The sequence below is a fragment of the Rattus rattus genome, chromosome 4 (genome assembly GCF_011064425.1).
Source record: "Rattus rattus isolate New Zealand chromosome 4, Rrattus_CSIRO_v1, whole genome shotgun sequence".
Lineage (NCBI taxonomy): Eukaryota > Metazoa > Chordata > Mammalia > Rodentia > Muridae > Rattus > Rattus rattus.
This window is the reverse complement of record NC_046157.1, coordinates 27,692,938-27,714,306: the sequence shown is the minus strand read 5'-3', so window position 1 is coordinate 27,714,306 and position 21,369 is coordinate 27,692,938.

Genomic DNA, 21,369 nt, shown 5'->3' with positions numbered 1-21,369 from the left:
CTGTACCCACGCTTTTTGCCATCATATGCTTTGACGAACACTAATCGACTCTGCGGCTCTTTTCATGGAGACTGGAGGGAGAATGGTCACTGATTGGTCCAAACACTGTCCTTCATCTGCATGAAGGACTGAGAGATTGGTGTAGACACTCTTGCCATACCTTCCTTCTATCTGAACAAACAGACACCTTTCTGTGCTGTCTCCTGATGCTACAACACTAGGCTCTGATTCAAGATGTTTTTGAGTTGTCTTTTCGTGTTTGCATTTGATCTTTATCATTAGTATACTTGGATGGGGTCTCGTATCATAAGCAGAAGTTGGCAGAAGGGACACTGTAGCAGCATACACCAAATGTGCCAGCAAGGCAGAGGTAGCCACAGTACAAGACCAGAGTACAAGTGAGGAATTGCAGAGAATGGAGGGGCAGAGATGATGTGGGAATAGAGGTAACAAAGACATGGACTATGAGGAACTAAAGATGAGAGACAATGGGTTCTGGGCACCTGGAGAGTTCTAGAGAGCTGCCAAGGTTTAATGGCCAATGATCTCAGATAGCCTGGGCCAGAACACTGCTATCCCTGTATGGCTAAGGATTGTAGTACTTGAGACACATATTGAGAGCAGTCATGCTAGACAGAAATGCAGGCTGCTTATGACTAACTACAGCTGGGAGCTGAGAATATTAGCTAAGAAATGCTGGGACCACTGGTGGTTAATGTTCAGAGGGCTATAATGCTCCAACTTCCTGGAATGCTTCGAGCTAAAACTCTGGCTTTCAAAGCCTGTAGCTTTCTAGATGTCTAGTTATAAGCCTCTAGATCTGCCATCCAGACCCTAGATCTTAGGCCCAGCCTAAGGATTATCAGCAAGCGTCTCCCAGGCTAGCCACAATTCTTATCCAGGTAGAAAAAAGGACATTAGACAACTGACTGCTATCACTGGTTCCTCTTGTCCCACGTTCTTCCTAAAACACACTTGTCCAGCCACACTGCCTCCCTGGAATATTTGAAACTCGGAAAAAATTGCACGGAAGGGAAGGCTACTCTACTCATTGTTAAATTGCTAATATCTGCATTTAATACCTGGCACAAAATAGGCATCAATCATCATTTTTGCCCCTTTTAATTTGAGACATTGTCTCACATTGTTCAAGTTGACCTCAAACTCACTGAAAAGACCATACTAGTGAAGCGCGACCTGGAACGTCTGATCTTTTTGCCACCACCTCCTGAGTGTTGGGGTCAAAGGCATGTGCCACCATGCTCAGTCTTGTGGGTACTGAAGATTAAATGTTGTATATACTAGGTCCGTACACTACTAAATTACCTTTCCAGTCCAGTTAGTAGTTCTTAAATGTATGATTGGAGAAGTATATAATCAATCACTAGCACCAAAATAAAAGTGAAAAGGAAGAAAAAACAAAACAGAAGAAATATGAAAATCAAGTAGATACATCATAATAAGTGCAGTTATTGGAACCATAGTAGGAGGTAGGACTGGTACTCAATCAGAGACAGAATTTTAATTCTTATTAGCTATCCTTATTCCTATTTATATTACTAATCATTTATATATAAAACTAACAGGAAATTTTGAGGTTAGAAGTCCTTCCCATATAGTTGCAAGTGGGAGAATCACAGTAAAGTAAATTAGGTATTGCTTGGGCTTCTCAGACATTCCCAAGCCTGAAGGTTATGGAACATGGGTGACGTTCGGGTGATCCACACTGGAATATTGAATGCTAGGGCAAGCAGCCAGACAGATGATGTATTGCTGTTACTGTAGAGTCACTATAGATTTGTGTAGTGTTAGAAAGGAAATACACTGTCTATCTCACGGTATACCAATTAACCAAATGAATTGCCTATCATTTTAAGCCTGCTCCCAGGAGACAGAGGCACAAAATATTCTTAAAAGCTTTATGCAATGGGAGTACAATGGAGAAATCTTAAGATAAAAACACACAAGTGCATTCATTCATAAAGACAAAGGAATCTACTTTGTGTGTGTGTGTGTGTGTGTGTGTGTGTGTGTGTGTGAGTTCACATGTATGTCTGAGTACAGATACCTACATGTGGTCTTGTGAGAAAGAGCCAGAGGACAACTCCTGGCATCGCAGAAATACAGTGCCTCTTCTTAGAAACAGAGTCTATCTTTGGCCTGGACCTCAGCAATTATTCTAGACTTCCTGGCCACAGAAGTCCAGGGATCCTCCTGTCTTTGTGTGGGTTTACAAATGCGGATTACCACACCCAGCATTTTTATATAGAGTCTAAGGAATTAAACTCAGATACATAACTCAACATAAACTCAGATACTCTAACAGCCTAGCTATACTCCCCAGCCATATGTGTGTGTGCATGTGTGTGCATGTATGTGTGTGTGTGTGTGTGTGTGTGTGCGCGCGCGCGCGCGCGTGTGCGTACCTGTCATTCAGCGTTTCAGTTCTATGGGATAGCAGCTATAGCTAGTACTGTTGCAAAGGCATGCATATATCCTAGGCATTTGACTTTCATTTTCTCAGGAGTATCTAATACTTGGCTCTTTGCTTTTTCCTTATCTTACCCAGACCCCAGCACCAACAACCTTCTGCTTATAGATTTAATTCTACAACACTATGAACCACTGGCCATACTTGTCATTTTCTTAATTGCTCAAATTTTCAGGTAGGGAGAGTCTGGAAATAGTCTCTGGTTTCTAGTCTGTCATTCAGTGTCCCAGGCAGAACCCTCTGCACCTGCTTCTGCAGTAAGGAGCAATATGCCTGGTAATGCTCAACATATGTAGCCTGTTCATGTGCCAAACTCTGTTTCCTTTCTGGCTTGCCATCTAGCTTCCTGCTGAGGCAATAGCTTTGGCTTAATCTGCAAGCCATTTACCTGGTACTTGATCTCCTACCCACCTCACCCCACCCATTTAGCTTGTGCTCCCTGGGAGTTGGGCCTTAGTTTGAGGCTCATTTCAACTTGGATTAGCCTAACTGCTTTTAGAATAGTAATAGAATATAGAATAGTATCACTATAGTACTGCTATCCAAAGATTCTTCCTAGAGTAACCTGCCCTCTTAGATGAGATCCCCTGAATATTAGCACACACCACGCCTGAGTTCAGTTTGTTCCCCCCTTTTAAGGAGTGTCACTACTGCCTAATTAGTTCCCATAGCCTTAGCCACAATTCTATTGTCTCCTTCTTTTCACAGCATGGCAGTATAGTATGCCTAAGTTCGGAGTCCACATCCAGCTATCTGGGAACAGAATGAGATAATGAAAATAATTGTGTGATACCGAGTTATAGAACCAAAACTGTTAGAAAACTGTGTGAGAAAGAAGGTAGAATTCTGACGAAAATGACAATTAGGTATTGCTGTGGTCAGAATTCCTAAAAATCCTAGGTATTCTGAGCTCTCTGCTGGTTTACAAGTAGACAAGTGCTCTGTCCTTGGGACTTCTCTCCATTGGACAAGTAAGCGGTGTGACACAGTGACACAGTAAGCATAAAGCTGGCCTCATCGATTTATTACCAAAATAATAATAATAATAATAATAATAATAATAATAATAATAATAATAATAATGGGAGAGGGAGGACATTTTTGACAAACTGACTGCCGCTGAGTTTCTACCCATGATTATATTCTAGCATGCTTATGAGATACACGCAGACTAAAATATTAACAAAGAATAAGGTTGATAATAAAAATAATTGGCTGAAGAAAAAGTCAATATACTGTTCCATAGTAGAGCTAGTCAAAGAATACATGCCTTCCCATTTCACTGGAACTGTAAAATGTTAAAATGTTTATTTTTCCCAAGAGGAAAGCTATCAATTAATACTGGATTTCAGAAAATCACTATTGGCAGAAACTATCTACCACTGTTAGTGAATGAATGAAGGACCATTTGGAAGGCCATTTAGAACACAAACAAGCAGGGTAAGATCTGATCAGATGACAATGACCAACAGTGTCATCAACTAATCAGGGAGTTTTCAACCGTGTGTGTGTGTGTGTGTGTGTGTGTGTGTGTGTGTGTGTACATGTAAATGTATATACGTTTGTATATGTACATATATATGTATATAATTAAATATATGATGAATTTTATATGATTTATTTAAACAGGTACACTCTTCTGTTAGTAGGTCCATTATTAGACAGCAAAATTAGCATTTTTTTTTGCACAGAAACAGTACAAACATAGCAAGCTATATGAACCTCTTTAAGAAATTTGAAAAGAATAAAGAAATAAATAAGAAAATAAAGATATAAATATGTGTTTATTTATTTATTTAGCAAGGAGAATATTCACTCAATACTAGGAACTGTGGAAGGCATTACATGTAAAAGAAAGCAAAATCACATGGTTCCCGACAGATTACCGATTATAATGTAGTGGTACATTTAATGCACATTAAAGATCAGTAATTATGATAATTAACATTGTGAATAGTGGTACAGCATCAGAACTGCAGAGTCTAATAGCAAAGCAATGTGATACTCATTATTTGATTTTGTTCAGAGGGGCGAAGGAGAAATTCTTTGAAGAAGCATCATTAGAGCTAAGAATGTGAAGTTAACAATTTAATAGGAGAAATCTAGACATATGGACACAGGCAAAACCTCTAGGATAGAAACAGTTGTGTTCTAGGAACTGAAGGATCAGTTGGTGTAACAGAGTGGTAATGGCTCTAAATATGATTTTAAGAGGAAGTTAATCTTTACAGAGTATCTTGGCTGTAAGTAGTTTACAAATTTAGCGCCACTAGAATTAAATAAAAGAATGACCAATTTTTGAATTATACAACTCTTTCTACCACAGACAATTCCAAAAAGGGATCAATGGGATGGATTTGTTGAATTGTAAAGTAAAAAGTCACGAAGCTCAATGGGGGCATTCTTCCTTTACCTGGACTTCTTCTAGAGAGACTTTTTCTTTCTTTTTTTTTTTTTTTGAAATAAAAATATACATTATGCATTGGGACTCTCTCTCTCTCTCTCTCTCTCTCTCTCTCTCTCTCTCTCTCTCTCTCTCTCATAGTTCAAAACCATGTATTTCCAGATATTTTCAAGTAACATTCACCCTAGCTGAGAACCCTGTACGAAGTGAAAGTTGTATGAAAATATAGTAATTAAGAAGTAATTACTCAATTACAATTGAGTAATCCATACATTAGCTGGAAAATCTGTTTGAACGTGAAGCCAGTACAGGATATCTATGCTGAATTATTCTAGTATAATTATAATGAGCAAAACCACACACTCAGTAATAAATAAAGACTACTTCTTGAATGTGAGCTTCAGCAAGGAAAGAGGACAGTGTTCAGAGATGAAGTCTGAGAACTGTCACATATATAGTTCTTTAAAATGTCATGGTGCATATGATCTTTTATACTAAACTTTTATACTAAATTTTATACAAGTCCTTGAGAATTAGTTTGTGCTCTGAGGAAGTCTTGTGAATGATACTCGGATAGGAGATAGGAAATCAAGACAAATGCAGCAGAGAAGGAAATCTTTGCTGATTTCAAATATTACTTTGAAAAGAATACTGAATTGTATGATCATACAGCAGTATAAATACGTGGGTTCTCTAAAAGGACTAGAATAGGTTCCCAGGAGATGACTTTTGCACTATGGGTTGAATGCTTAGAGCATGTGATGGGATGATCTGACAATTGTGAAGGATTCACGTCCTCGTTGCAGACACTTGAGAGACTGAATCAGAAGTGGCAGCAAGGCCTAAAGGATAAAGAAGTGGACTGGAGACCTAGTGATGTAGAAGGGATGATGAAAAGTACATTTGCCAAGAAACTGTCCAAGAAGAATAATGAACAATGGTTCACCATTAGGGCTAGGATTTGAGTCAGTGGGATGCTAAAAATATAAGACTTTGTATATAGTATTCAATATATATATTCTTTACCACTCTGTTGGTTGCTGTTTGTCTTATTGACAGTGTCCTTTGCCTTACAGAAGCTTTTCAATTTTATGAGGTTCCATTGTTGATTGTTGATCTTAGAGCATAAGCCACTGGTGTTCTGTTCAGAAAAATTTCCCCTACACCCATGTGTTGTAGGCTCTTCCCGACTTCCTCTTCTACTAGATTTAGTGTATCTGGTTTAATATGGATGCCCTCGATCCACTTGGGCTTGAGTTTTGTACAAGAAGATAAGAACGGGTTGATCTGCATTCTTCTATATGCTGACCTCCAGTTGAACCAGCACCATTTGTTGGAAATGCTGTCTCTTTTCAATTGGATAGCTCTAGCTCCTTTGTCAAAGATCACGTGACCATAGGTGTGTGAGTTCATTTCTGGGTCTTCAGTCTGTTTCATTGATCTACTTGCCTGTCTCTGTACCAATACCATACAGTTTTTATTACTATTGCGCTGCAGTACAGCTTGAGGTCCCAGATGATGATTCTTCCAGAAGTTCTTTTAATGTTCAGAATAGTTTTTGCCATCCTACATCTGATAGAGGGCTAATATACAATATATACAAAGAACTCAAGAAGTTAGACTCCAGAGAAACAAATAACCATATTAAAAAATGGGGTACAGAGCTAAACAAAGAATTCTCAACTGAGGATTATCGAATGGCCAAGAAGCACCTAAAGAAATGTTCAACATCTTAGTCATCAGGGAAATGCAAATCAAAACAACTCTGAGATACCACCTTACACCTGTCAGAATGGCTAAGATAAGAAACTCAGGTGACAACAGGTGCCCAGTCCCCGGTTGAGGGATGGGACAACCCACTCATCTCCAAAATCTTAAACCAGAATTGCTCCTATCTAAAGGAAATATGGGGACAAAGAGTGGAGCAGAGACTGAAGGCAAGGCCATCCAGAGACTGTCCCACCAGTGGATCCACCCCATATGCAGATACCAAATCCAGACACTATTGCTGATTCCAAGAAGTGTTTGCTGACAGGAGCCTGATATAGTTGTTTCCTGAGAGGCTCTACCAGAGCCTGACCAATACTGATGCAGATGCTCACAGCTAACCTTTGGATTGAGCATGGAGACCCCAATGGAGGAATTAGGGGAAGGACTGAAGGAGCTGAAGGGGTTTGCAACGGCATAGGAAGAACAATGATATCAACCAACAAGACCCCTCAGAGCTCCTGGGGACTAAACCACAAACCAAAGAGTGCACATGGAGGGAGCCATGGCTCCGGCTGCATATGTAGCAGAGGATGGCCTTGTCTGGCATCAATGGGAGAAGAGGCCCTTGTAGTGGAGGAGAATGCCAGAGAGGTGAGGCAGGAGTGGGGGAGCACCCTCACAGAAGCAGGGGGAGAGGAAATAAGATATGTATGGGTTTGCAGAGGGGAAACTGGAAAAGGGGATAACATTTGAAATGTAAATAAACAAAATGACCAATAAAAAATTATAAGACTTATCATGTAAATACGAGGACCTGGGGTGAACCCACAGAAATCATGTGAGAAAGTCATGTGTGGTATCATGTGCTTGTGATTCCAGCTCTTGGAAGACAGAGACAGGTGGCCAGTGATAATGTAAAATATTATATTAACAGGTGGCCAGTTAATCTAGCCTAACTGGGGAGTTCCAGGCCAGTGAGAACTTCTGTTGCAAAACTTGAGCTGGATGGCACCTGAAAAACAATTTATGAGGTTGATCTTTGCCCTTTACCTACTTACATGTTCACCTGCACACACAGAGATAGCCATCCCCTGAACTCAGCACACAAAGGGAGACAGCCTTGAATCTTGGGTATTCGATTTTAGATGGCCTTATTTAAAGCATTAGGCATTAATTGCTAATGCTCTCCACCTGGTCATAATTCATAGTCAGCGTTGAAACCCTCAATAGAGAAGAATAAACATTTGTGTCTGACATGGAGGTTCAATGGGTTGGGCGGAAGTGTGGTTCTCATGGTCTTGACTTCCTGGGGTATTCTAATGAATATGCTAATGGGGTGGGGGTGGGGGGGAAGCCGACTTTGATAACAATAGTTAAGTCACCAGACCTTGGAATATGTAGCTTATATGGATTATCCAGGTAGAACCAGTTCAATCATTCAGCTCTGGAAAGCAGAGAGGTCTCTGTTTGATAGTAGACATTTGAAGTCTCAAGGAGCTAGAGATGGCTGATTCAAAGATAAAGGGGGCCACATGTCGAAGAACCATGTGTCTTACAAGTACAGGCAAATGAATTCTCCCAAAGACCCATCTGAGTTTGAAGACAGAATCTTTTGTAGAGCCTCAGGTGAGATCTCAGCCAACATGCCAAGTCTTGGATTTCTGTTTTATGAGGTGGTGATGGAAAGAAAGATAGCTAAGTAAAATTTGAGAGTGAGAATAGGAACAAGAGATTGGCAGCAAAGGCACCACAGCAGGGAAGTGTGTGTACAGGCTAGATCAGGTCAGGGACTGGCCCACTTGCTACCACACTGTGGCTAGGAGTGGGTAGGTTCTGAGGTTTTAGAGTAGTTAAAGGGAACAGCAGTGCCTAATATTGGAAACAGAAATGGCTCCTGGGAGAATAGTTGGGGTGTCAATGGAGGGATGAATAGTCAGTGCTGGTATTGTGGTAATGCTTGGGTAGGGAGGAGGGAGAATGCGGGGCATAGATATTAACTGAAAGGAGACAACCATAAAAGAGAGACCAGGGCAATATCCACAAATGGTGAGTTCAGTGGTAGTGTTCAGGAAATAGTGCTGAGCACCCTGCTATCGGAATTGGGATATGCTTCACACAGATTATATTAAATGTGGCTTTAATATAGGAAGTACTTTGGGGGGGGGCAGGTAGATCTCTGAGTTTGAAGCTAGCCAGGGCTATATAGTAAGATAATGTCTCAAAAAAAAGAAAGAAAAGAAAAAAGGAAAGAAAACAAAGAAAAAAAAACAGAAAAGAAGAAAGAACAAAATTTGTGTTGCTATTATGGCCCATATACCTCAGTTAAAAAACAAAACAAAATAATACCAATATATTTCAAATCAATGAAACATGTTACAAATTAATGTGTGTGTGTGTGTGTGTGTGTGTGTGTGTGTGTGTGTATTCATATTCTAAATCTCTTCTGAAACTGTTCATCAATTGTGGTTAATTCATATGTTCAAATAAGATTTCACTTTTTCTACATAACTATTTGTAGTGAGCCATATTGGATTTGGGCCTGGCGCTTTGTAACTGCATGGCCACAGTAAAAGTCATGGGATTGTTGGACAGAGGCCTCTCCCATGTATTTACAGCACAGGAAGAAAAGACCAAGTAGTAAACACCCGGTGTCTCCACTGCACGACCTCTGCTGAGCCCAGCTGATGCATGTGGAACCGACACACCTGGACCACACCTGGGTGGTAGTCAATTTACTTTTGCTTTTTGCTTCCTCAGCCTTTATCCTTGAGATTTAGGCTGGTCTTCTCTAAATGAGTAGTTCAATTCCTAGCTATAATTAATAGTGACCTAGCAAATGTCTTCTCTCTTAAATGCTTTTTTCCCCCTTTTAAAATCTTCATGTTTGGGCTGGAGAGATGGCTCAGCAGTTAAGAGCACTGGCTGCTCTTTCCAGAGGTCCAGAGTTCAGTTCCCAGCAACCACAGGGTGGTTTATAACCATCCTTAATGGGATCCGATGCCCTCTTCTGGTGTGTCTGAAGAGAGTAACAGTGTACTCACATAAAATAAATAATTAAATCTTTTAAAAAGTCTGCATGTTTGTTTGGATATAAATTGTGTATCATCATTGCAGTGTGGATGTTACCTGTGTATAGGCATCTTTAAGGGCTTCAGAATTCAGAAGATCAGGCTCTAAATCAAGGAAAACTGAACCTTAACAGGATTCCTGGTGATTGTTGTCTGTAATACAAATGAAGAAATATAGGTCTAGAAAGTACGCCGTCCAATAGATGCATTTAAGATCCTCAAAAATTCATCATCACTGTCCCCTGTTTATGATGTATGTAGCTTCATACTTCAATGAAATCTATAGCTTCAGGAGTCTGTAAGCTTTCTCCACCAGCCAGAAAATATCTCACTTTATGTGAAAAAGTCAATGGTTATTTCACCAAAGAAATAGTCACCTTTGCCAGAGAAACGTGTTTATCTGAATGTAGGTAATGTTAACATGAAAGCTTCTCTAAGGGAAATTTAAAACAACCACCCTGAGACTCTAGGTCAGCCTCATTCATCAGGACCCTGCCCTTCTTGGGGTACAGTCCTGGCATGTGTGTTAGTCTTATAGATGGAGATTCTCACTCTTCTGCTCTCAGTTCCTCTCGCCACTGATGCTTACCTCGTATCCTAGTTAGGGTTTTACTGAGACACCATGACCAAAGCAACTCTTATCAAGGCAAACATTAATTGGGTCTGGTTTACAGGTTCAGAAGTTTAGTCTATTATCATCATGGTAGGAAGCATAGCAGTATCCAGGTAGACATGGTGCTTGAAAAGGAGCTAAAAGTTCTACATCTGATTTGAAGGCAGCTGGAAGGGGCTGCGTGCCACACTGGGTGTACCTTGAGCATAGGAGACCTTAAAGCTTGTTTCCATAGCAACATATTTCCTCCAATAAGACCAAACCTAATAATGTCACTTCCTATGGGTCAAGTATTCAAACATATGAGTCTATGAGGACCATACCTATTCAAACCACCACGCTTGATTTACTTCTCTCTGTTAATCTTACCGAAATCTTTGAGGATAATTCTAATCTTCCACATTTTTCTTTTCTCATGTTACTTCATTACAATCATATTCATCTAAACCTCAGAATCTCATCTTAGTTTTATTCAGATATTGCCTCAAGGATATTTTAATAAAATAAATCTGAAAGGTTGCTATTTCTTCCTGTTCTTCTTTGTTAGCTCTATTCAGTTGTCACAGGGTCCTTAGTTGAACACAGCACCATAACACATCTTCCAACCTGTTTTTATGTTTTATTTTTCTATACCCAGTTCTATTAACTGCTGAAGATTTGACATCCATATAGTTCTGCAAGTATGCCCAATCCTAACAATGTTCCTTCTTGTTTTAAGGAGTGTTCTGTTTTTCTAGCTTATGCTTCATCTGTTTAAAATATGCCAGAGAATTTTCTGGTCTAGAATAGTTTTTAATAGCAGTTGGTTTGCATTTTTTTCTAACTTGCTTCTGCAAAGTTAATAACGAACATCCTCCTTTTAAAGATCCTCTCCCTGTTGTGCCTTTGAACAAAAGCCAATATTCTCCCTCCCCCTTATTAACAAAAATTTCATCCACTGTGCCAGGGGACTCATCTAGAGTTGACAAAGGACTCTGCCGAATCTTTTTCCTTAAAACCACGTCATGGTCCAGCAACACAATGTGGTAAGGCAGAGTAAAAGGAAGGCAAGAGAAAAACAGGAAATTATACTCTCACAGGAAATTGTAGTAATAAAGAGAAAAGCCAAGGAAGTAACTGGCCTGCAAGTCATAAAATCCTAATCATGTGGCAGGGACAAATTGAAGCTCACTGGCCTGCAGAGTTCTGCATTGTTCTTCTAGTCATTACTCACTTCTAAATACGAGCCTCTGTGACTTCAAAGTCATAGGATCATTTCACAGTTGAAGTAACTAAGGCAAAAAGAAATTAGGTAGCATACTTGAAGTTTCACCTTAAAGACTGGCAGAACCATGCCCAGGACATGGGTCTTCTGACTTAGACCAGGAAAGACATTTCCCCAGTAATTGAAATTTATTGTCAACAGCTTACCAGATCTTGTTTGCTTCACATTTTTAATGTAATAAATTCTCCTCACGAAACCTTGTGAGGTTACCTTTTAAAAAACAGTATGTCTTTTATTTATGGAGAATATAAGATAATTACGTCATTTCCCCCTTCCCTTCTCTCCATCCAAACCCTCCCATATACATCCTGTGGGTTTCTCTCAAATTCATGGACATGTGGCCATTTTGCAGATGAAGATCTACAAATGGGATTAAACTGGGAAAGCACCTGCCTTAGTCCATCCACAAAGCAGGCTCACATGCGTGAAATAACCTTATTGTTCGAGTGTTAATATATCAGCGGCCTGAGATGGGCAGGAAGAGGAACATGTTCCTTTTCAAGGAGAGTAGTCGCCTGGTGGTTGCCATAGAAACTGGAAACTGATGTACAGATAGTCCTGCTAGAAAATTTCCGCATATTGAAGATGTCTTGCTGTCTGATCAATAGCTGAGAGAGTTTGATTGGCTTCATTAATTAAAGCAGAGGTATCTAAAATGAAGAAAATGTGCCCTAGCTAATACGCAAATCTGTTTCGTGGGGTTGGAGAAAAATATCGCTTAAGTGTTTTTAATGAAGCAAAATGTACACAGGTGCACATATCATAAGTGTATAGCTTAATGAGACTCCTCATAGTAAACGTAGTGGTGCCTTCAGATTCAAGAATAATAATAATAGTACAAGAATAGTAACATTCTAGAAGCCATTTGCAAGCTCCCTTCTAACCAATGCTCTTCCAAATATGCTCCTAGCATTGTATGTTACTTCTCTGTTTGGAGGCTTTAGAGCAAGGCATAAAAAGCAGCAGTCAGCTTTTTTTTTTTTTTTTTTTTTTTTTTTTGGTGTCAGGTTTGTTTTATGTCTTAAGTCAAATTTCTTACATTCAACATAATACCTGTGTGTAACACGACTAAGGTTCTTTTTTCTATATATTTTTTTATTTTTTACTTTAAAAAATATTTTTATGTATATAATATGCATGTTAATGCTTGGTGCCTATAAGCAAACCGAGTATTATGCTTCCCGAGTTTAACTGATTCTCACACTAACCAGTGTCAACCCTTACTTGAATTTCTTGACTTTAAACCCAAGCTGAGTTTATTACTTCAGAGAGAGAACCAATTGTTCAGAGCTATAAACTGTGATGAGGTCAGCGAGACACTGCTTGTTTATTGTTGAATATCCACTATGCATGACTCTTTGTAGGTACTATGATAGTTATGAGGGTAAGAAGGGGAGGGAGTGGGGAGAAGGAGGAAGCAGAACAGGAGGAGGAGGAGGAAGAGGAGGTGGTGGTAGTGGCTGATATTCTCAAGGAGTCTGTCAGTCTGTCACTTACGGGAGAAACAGAGCAGTAAACTCAGACAATTATTCCAGGTAAAACTAAGAATCTACAAGACAGAAACAGCTAAGAAGATGTAGGTGAATGGATAGGGGGTGACCACTCTCCCAGAAACCTATAAAATCCCATTGAGATAACCTTTGAGCTCCCTTTAACCTTCCAGCTTCTCTGTATAAAAGTAGGCTCTCTATTCTCACTGGCTGGCCATTCCAGTTTATGGCTGTACAGTGAATCTAGCACTTAGTCAAAAGGGGGCAGCATTCATCCTTTTTCTGAAACCCGTAGAACCCTCTGGCTGCCTGTCTTTCTAGGAAAAGAATACTTTAATCAGATAGAATTTCAGAGCATGCATATATTTTAAGTCCCTGTTTTAATTGTTTGTTTATAGAGATGGTAACTGATGTGTACAGCTATGTTAGTGAGACCAATAAATGAGTCCTCTTGAAGTAAGTGGAGCTGTGTCAGTGCCCAGAGATCCCTCTTTTCTGCCTTTGTCCCTTTACTGGGCGTGGCAGCCTTGTTCAGACTCAGATTGCAAAAGGGCGGTGGCTGAAATGAACAAAAGAATTCAGACTTCTACTTTTCCCTAAAGGAAAGGCTAGCCTGGGGAAGCCTGGGAAAAAAAAGGAATGTGTATCTCCACCATTGTTCTAATTATCTGATGCTTTCTTTCCTTTTTTTCTTTTTTTTCTCTTCTGAATGTTTGTTTACCTTAAACCTGTATTTGTAAGCATTATAATAAAGCTAACTAAGTAATCTCCTGTGGGGATTAGTGACTGCATTCTGCTTTAGGGGTGATCTCATCCTCCTAGTAACCTTTAGAGTTTAAGCAATGCACAGTGCCTTGGAGTTCTTTTCCTGCAGTGGCAGGGGTGTGGTAGTGAAAACTGAGAGAGGTTTAAAGCTGAAGCTATCAAACCATGTGTCTCTATGACCTCTAACTGCCAGGCCTCCAGATAACCGATTCCCTTTTGTTAGTGAACCACTTTGATTTTAATGAGAGACATATAACCCCTCCCATGTTTTCCTTGATTGACTTAGAGAAAATCAATGTTGATGGCCAAAATGCCAAATTAACTATCAGAGTAGATTTCCTCATACTGTATACAGCCTTAAATAGCCCTCTGAATGACTTTTTGTTTTTTATTTAAGGAGTAGACCTTAGCCAAACGTCCTTGAATGATAAAGGAGAGTTGGCCCTCCCCATAATTAGCTTTTGTAAATATCAAGTCAAGGGTCAGAGCAAAGGTCATCTGATTTCTTTCTTTTGTGTAGAACAAGGGGTTTTAGTCACCATGACTGATTTTAGATCCAGCAAAGAATGAGGTCATTGCTTTTTACACAGAGCGGATTGAAAGGGACGAATCACAGAAACCATGGCATTAATATGAATACCAAATAATAACTGATAATTTGGGTAAGAGTTACAAATATGGCTAATCTCAGATCGAGTCAAATGCTTGACTCCGTCAAGGAAATGAGGCTGAGGGAGGGGTCAGCTCCTGAAAGGATTGCCAATGACATCATGCAGCTGTGATGTGAGGCGACAAAGCACTTGTCACATGCCACAGTTGAGGTCAGAACAAGAAGTAGATCCTTTCCAGGGATTTCACAGACGGCTATAAATAACCTTCAACTTTTAACTCTTTCAGCATTCGTCATGGAAACACTGTGCAGTATATAAAATTTCAGCCTTATTTGAGAAATAAGACAAACATATTTTCATTTCTCTTGATATTAAGCAACAGGGTTTGGAAACCACTACTTCTTAAACCAAACAGTGGTTTCCAGTGATGCCGTAGACTGAATGAAAAAAAGAAATAAAAAGGAAAAGACATGACTGCTCCTACGTATGGTGGAGGAGGGATTTTATTGCAGATAAAAAGGAGAGTTTAACCAGACTCAGAGACATCTGGGAGAATCCAGAGCAGACCTGACCCTGAGCAATGCCAATAGGGGCAGGAAGGGAAGGGAGAGGGAAGAGAGGGAACGAGGTGCAGCAGCCAATAGGGCAAAGACACAAAAAGGTGGGTAATCAAAATGGTTGGATTATATAGGGATGAGCGGCCCAGCCCCCAGGGCTAGAGAGTTAAGGGTAGGGGGCAGAAATGCAAACCAGGAGGATCTTATAATAAGTAGGGGCTCAGGGATGCTGGGAAAACATGGAGGCCAGGTTTTCTCTGCTATGTTCTCAGCCATTTGTCCCAGAATTTGAAACTTAACATAGACCATCCTATCTTGGCATGCTAGTGTCTGAAAAATCTCTCCAGGTCGTGAACATTTTGGTTGCAAAATGAGGACAATATAAGGCAAGCTGGTACACGTGGCCAACCATCCCTTGAAGAGATCTTGGAGGTCATTTAATCTAGCTGTCTTATTTCACAATGTGGAAAATTTTGGCCTATGCACATTTAAAAATTTATGTGTAATTAATGTTCTTCCTAATTACTGCCAATGTGTTTTTCTAGGTTCTCAGGAAACAATTAAACTTAGACCAGCAGATCATTGTAATATTGATAAGAATGGGAGATAGTTAATTTTAGGGAGTGGGACCCTGAAGGTCACTCAACCTCAGGCAGAAGCTAAATATGTTCTCTTGTCCTGGCAGGAATGCCAGAAGGAATCTCTGGTTTCTTCTTATCTCTCTCTTCTCCTAAATGAATCACTCCTGCCTGGAAGCTTTACTGAGTAAGGCCAAACCCCTGTATTGGCACTAATCCCTTCTGGTGAGTAATCTTGGAGTTGAATCTCTGGCTTTCGATAGTAGAAATAGTTATGTCTATTCCCCAATATAACCCATCTCTTAAATGAGCCCAGGTACTTTACTTTTGAGAGGGTAATGTTAGATAGCTAGACAGAAATAATTGGAAGCCATTGAGGATAGATTCCTCTCTTGTAGTTATTTTTGGACCCATCCCTTATTTCTCCCCCAATTACACTAGAAGCAGAGACCATACAATTGTCCCCAACCTGAAACATCCTGATTAAAAGAATAGGATCACTGTTTGATCCTGGGTGGAGACACAGTGATCTGGTCCAAACTATTGGACCTGGTATCAACTATTGACTCTTTCAAGAATCAATCTGGTTGAGACTATCTATCACATGGCCAGACAGGAGACCATGCTCCAGAAAAACTGGATCATCTGAAGACAAGCTAAGGAGGAGAAAGAAACCTCTCACAGAGATAATGTATGTATGCTCCCCAGAAACTTCTTCTTTAGCACAGCCACTTACAGCACTTTTTTGTGGCAGCACTGTTTAGCCTGTCTGCTTCTTGACATTCTAACTCAGAAAACAGCAAAGCTTTTTCTTTTCCTCCTATTGAGCTAATTTTCTTTTGGATGCTGGCTAAAAGCCGAGGCATCCAAAAGCCAGGCTTTCTGTGGAAGACTGGGCTTTCTCACTCTTTGATACCTTTTGCCCTTTCACTATGCAGATGTTTGCTGGCTTCCACTGGTGAACATACTGGCTCTCTTGTGCTCTAGCTCAAAAGGCATGACTCTCTTTCTCTTTTTTATTTCCTTCCACTCAGCAGCTGGTTGGACTTACATCTTGCTTGTCCTTTTAATCTCAAGTTCTAATCAAATTGTCTTCAACCTTCTTAAATCAAATGATATAATCTCCAGGATAGTGCAATGTTCTTATAGAAAATGCTCTTTGGTTACAGTTGACTATTCCAAAGTTTATGAAAAAAAATCTTAAGACTAGTGTTTTAGTTACTTTGCTGTCAGCTGTGATAAAATATCACAGCCAACAGCAATTTATAAGGGAAAAAAGTGAATTGAGGATGATGGTCTCAGCGGTTCAGAGTCCATCGTGGGTGAGAAGGCCTAGCAACCAGTTGTAGGCATGGTGGCAGAACCCGAAAGCTGAAGCTTACTTCTTGGACTGAAAACGTGAAGCAGGAAGAACAAACTGGAGGTGGTCCAAGTCTTTAAATCTCAAAATCTGGCTCCAAAACATACTTCCTCTGGCAAGGCTATATCACTTAATCTTCTTCAAACAATGCCATGGACTGGGAACCAAGCCTTCAAATACCTATGGGGGACATTTCTCATTTATGCCACCACAACTGGGCTAATTTGAGGAGGTATTAAAGTTTCCTTGAGAAAGACAACCAATACATAGTGACAAAAATCAAAAGCTGTCAGGCATTATTCCTAATTGTATGTAAAAAAGAATGAAGGACACCAAAACCTGCTCATATAATTATAAAGAACTAACGAGGAGGCATAATAATCTTAAACATATATGTGCCTAACAATAAGGCTTCAGATTGCAAGATGCAAAAGGCAGAAATAAGTGAAAAAATATAAATCTACAAATATAAGTGAAGAATCCAATACTTACTAACTTAAAAATAATAGAAAGAAAAGAAGTGAGGCTATGTGAAGGTTTGTATACGCTTGACTCCGGGAGTGGCACTATTAAATGGTGTGGTCCTGTTGGAGTAGGTATGGCCTTGTTGGAATAGGGGTGTCACTGTGTGTGGGGGGCTATTAGACCCTCACCCTAGTTGCCTGGAACTGAATATTCTGCTGGCAGCCTTCAGATGAAGATGTAGAACTCTCAGCTCTGCCTGCACCATGCCTGCCTAGATGCTGCCATACTCCCACCTTGATGATAATGGACTGAACCTCTTGTAAGACAGCCCCAGTTAAATGTTGTTCTTGATAAGACTCATCTTGGTCATGGTGTCTGTTCACAGCAGTAAAACTCTAACTAAGACAGTGGGTCTGAATGATTTAATAGTCAGCATAAAAAGTATTTTGTATATTTGGAAGAAAATGTGATAAGATCTGTGTCAGGCTGGAGTCCCCAGAGGGGGAAAAAGATGAGAAGCCAAGATTCTTTGGTGCATCTGTCTTTGAAGCCTAAGAAACGGTTCACAAAAGTGTGCATGACAGAATTCTATAGGTGGAAAAGATTAAGATCACCCCAGAATTGTAGCACCCTAGAATTGTATTCACCCAGAGAATATTGTATACATTTCTCTCCTTCAAGAAGATATCCTGAGAGTGTATATGATCTTCAGAGTCTATGGTCAATTCAGACATTGGTGATGAAAAACACTGAAGCTGTTCACGGCACAGGCTGGGAGCCTGTCAGATCAAGCAGCAGTACAATACATGGAAACATGGTCCTCTGCCTTATTCCCAGTACAGGGCGAGCAGTGTGAGCTGATCCACCAAGTCTATATAGGAAATATATAGTGGTCTCATGACATCGCCCCTGTATGGATAGGCCAGATGGTTATGGAGACTCACTGTGAGTTATGAAGAGCTAGAAGAGGCAGTGTCCACCATCCATGCTTCTGTTCGAAATGAAAGATCCCCAAAGAGAGACCCTTATTCAAGTCTTGGGAAATCGCGGACCCCAGACACAGAGAGACCATTTTGGATATAATAAGCAAAGGCGAGGTTTATTACGGAGATCTATTACGGGGATCTCCAGGCCGACACGTATCCCGTGCAGGAGACAGAGGTGTCGATCCGAAACTCAAAAGTCAGGGGTTTATATAGGGAAAGCTAGGGGGTTTGGCACAGTTACACACAATTGGCTAATTTCTGGCGCAGCTATAAGTGATTGGCTCATTCAAACATGGCCGTGAGATTACAGCACAGCAGAAGAGTATGTGCTGACTGGGGCGTTCAGGATTTTAGAAGCCAGGGGCTTATCAGGGCTTGAAGGACATCTGGTTAAAGTGTGACTCTGAGTAAGCTGGGGGAGGTGCCCTCCTGTCAAATGGTTTATGAGTCAGTCCTGATAGCGTGGGCTGGTTCCTGCATTCCTTTTCTTTATCTTTATGGTCTGTTAGCCCTTGCGGCTGGGAGGGCCCCGTCATGCCTGGACTTGCCTGGGCTTGTTTTTCACAGTGTTTAGCCCTGAGTCTGTGAATTTTGAAACTTATTCTTTTAATTTTATATTTTTAAACCTTAAATCTGTATAATTTTCCTTTCAGAAACATTACTCTTGTTTTGATGGAGTAATTGACAGAGTCTTTTCTTGTTTTGATTTGAAGCCAGAACTCACTGTGTAGACCTCATTGTCCTAGAACTCATTATGCAGTCAAGGCTGGCCTGGAACACACAGAGATCCACCTGCCTCTGCCTTCCAATTGCTTGTATTAGTGATGTATACCACGATACCTGGCTGACAGTTAACGTAAGTGATGAGATTTTTATTGTGTTGTAGTTGGCCTTGCTAGTTTTTTCTTAGTATTTCCCCAAAATATTTAATAGCAAGATTATTGTTCTTTGCTTAGAAGGAATATCGGTAGATTTTGAGAGAACTTACATAATATCTGTAAGAGGGTTCATTATACGATAGTGAACTGACTATCTCCCAGATTCAGAAAAATAACTGGTAGAAAGAATAGTTAACACACCAGTTAAGGAATTTAAGCAAATGCACCCACATGAATAGAAAAAGTCCCTCTTCTGAGTCATATGGGTAAAATCCCAGTCACCTGTGAGCTACTTCGCTATGAATTATTGATTAGAAAAGCTACAGAAGTCCTAAATGTAATACAGGCTACTGTTGCCATTGTTGGTTGGATGCCAGAACTAGATGTAAAGCCTCCATTGCTGAAGCTATCACAGGTTTTGATTTCAGGATATGAAGCCATGTCTATCCTTGTTGGTTAGCGTACATGGTGCTGAAGGATATTTTACAGGATGCTAAGAGAGAATTAGCACCAACTTTCCTTCTGAGCTCTGCCCATTGCCTGTTAATACAGTCAGCATATGACAAGGTTGGCCATCTAGTGTAATAGCATCACAACTACTGTGAATACAACAATTTCTCCATTCGATTTAAGGTCTTCTCTACAGGAGGGAGATCATGTTTGGTACTGTAAGGGCAGGCAACAGCCAATCTAAATCAAACTAAACCAAAATTAAAACTTGTGGATAAAGGCTTAGAGATAGCCCAGTCAGTAAAGTGTTTACCATACAAACATACAGACATGAGTTCAGTGGTCTTAATTCACACAATCTTGGTCCTGGGGAGGGGGAGATTGGTAGATCCCTGGGGATTTCTGATCAGCTGGCCAGTAAGAGATTCTGTCTCAAAATAAAAGTAGATAGTTCTTTAAAACCAGCACCTGAGGTTGCCCTCCAGCCTACACACACACACACACACACACACACACACACACACACACACCCCAAGCAAAACAACATCAACAACAACAACAGACAAAATCCTATGTCTGAAGAAGTTATATGCCCGAGCCGGTAGATTGCTGCGATTGTCTATTTAAGCAGACATAATGTGCCTATCAAATGTCTTCTCAACCTTTCTGTTTATTCCTATAGCTTGGTGCTACAATTGTCAAGGGCAGCTTCTCGGGTAGGGGTTGAAGTTGTTGTAGAGACTCATAACTAATCAAACTTCTAAGATTAAGTGACTGTCGCTATGACATAGCAGCCCAGGGACTCAGTAATAAATGGAAGAAAACAATTACACAAATATATCATCTCCTCAATACTTGGAGAACATTGCAGAAGAGAGGACAGACATTTAAGAAACAGATGCAGGGGTGGAGTGTTGTATAGCTGTCTTTCGTGGGTTGGAACATTCCTTCATGGAAAAAATGGAAGAGGTTCATGAAACTCAGAAGGCTCACACAGTCTCCCTTAAAGTTATATAAGCTATAAATAATTGCCAGCAGACTCCTCCCTGACATTAGCTGCCTGAAAGTTGCACACAGGGACTCTAGTAATGATGTTTTCCTGAGTTGTTGGATTTGTTTGTTTGGAACTTTTAAGTGATTCAGCTGCTTTTGAGTCGCCCACAGTCTGTAAGCAGCCCTTTCCTATTGATCTATAACTGACCCCTTGTAAACTCATGGCTCTACCATGTTGGGTATGAATGCGTAGTTTCTTTGGCTTCTCACTACTTCATTTGGGCTGCATGGAATTGGTTTTTTGTTTTTATAAATCTCATCAGTTTCCTAGAGCTAAATCTATTTCCTAAATTTTAAGAATTGAGAGGGAAAAAAAAGCAGAACAAATTAAATCTTGGAGAAAACAAAGTGAAAAGAAAATTGAAGACAGGAGTAGAAATCAAGGAATTAATATCAGAAAATAAAAACAACAACAAAAAATAAAGAAAAAATGAGAAAAAAGAAAGAAACCAAAAACTAGTTGTTCTCAAAGACTGATATCACCAATAAGCATCTTACATAACTGAGAAAGGAAGGAAAATACAAGATGTAAAGTTACTAATATTGTGTATGAGAGGGAAACATTGTTACTGGCTCTATAGGCAGGAAAAGGATAGGGGATTATTTCCAACAATTTTATATATGCC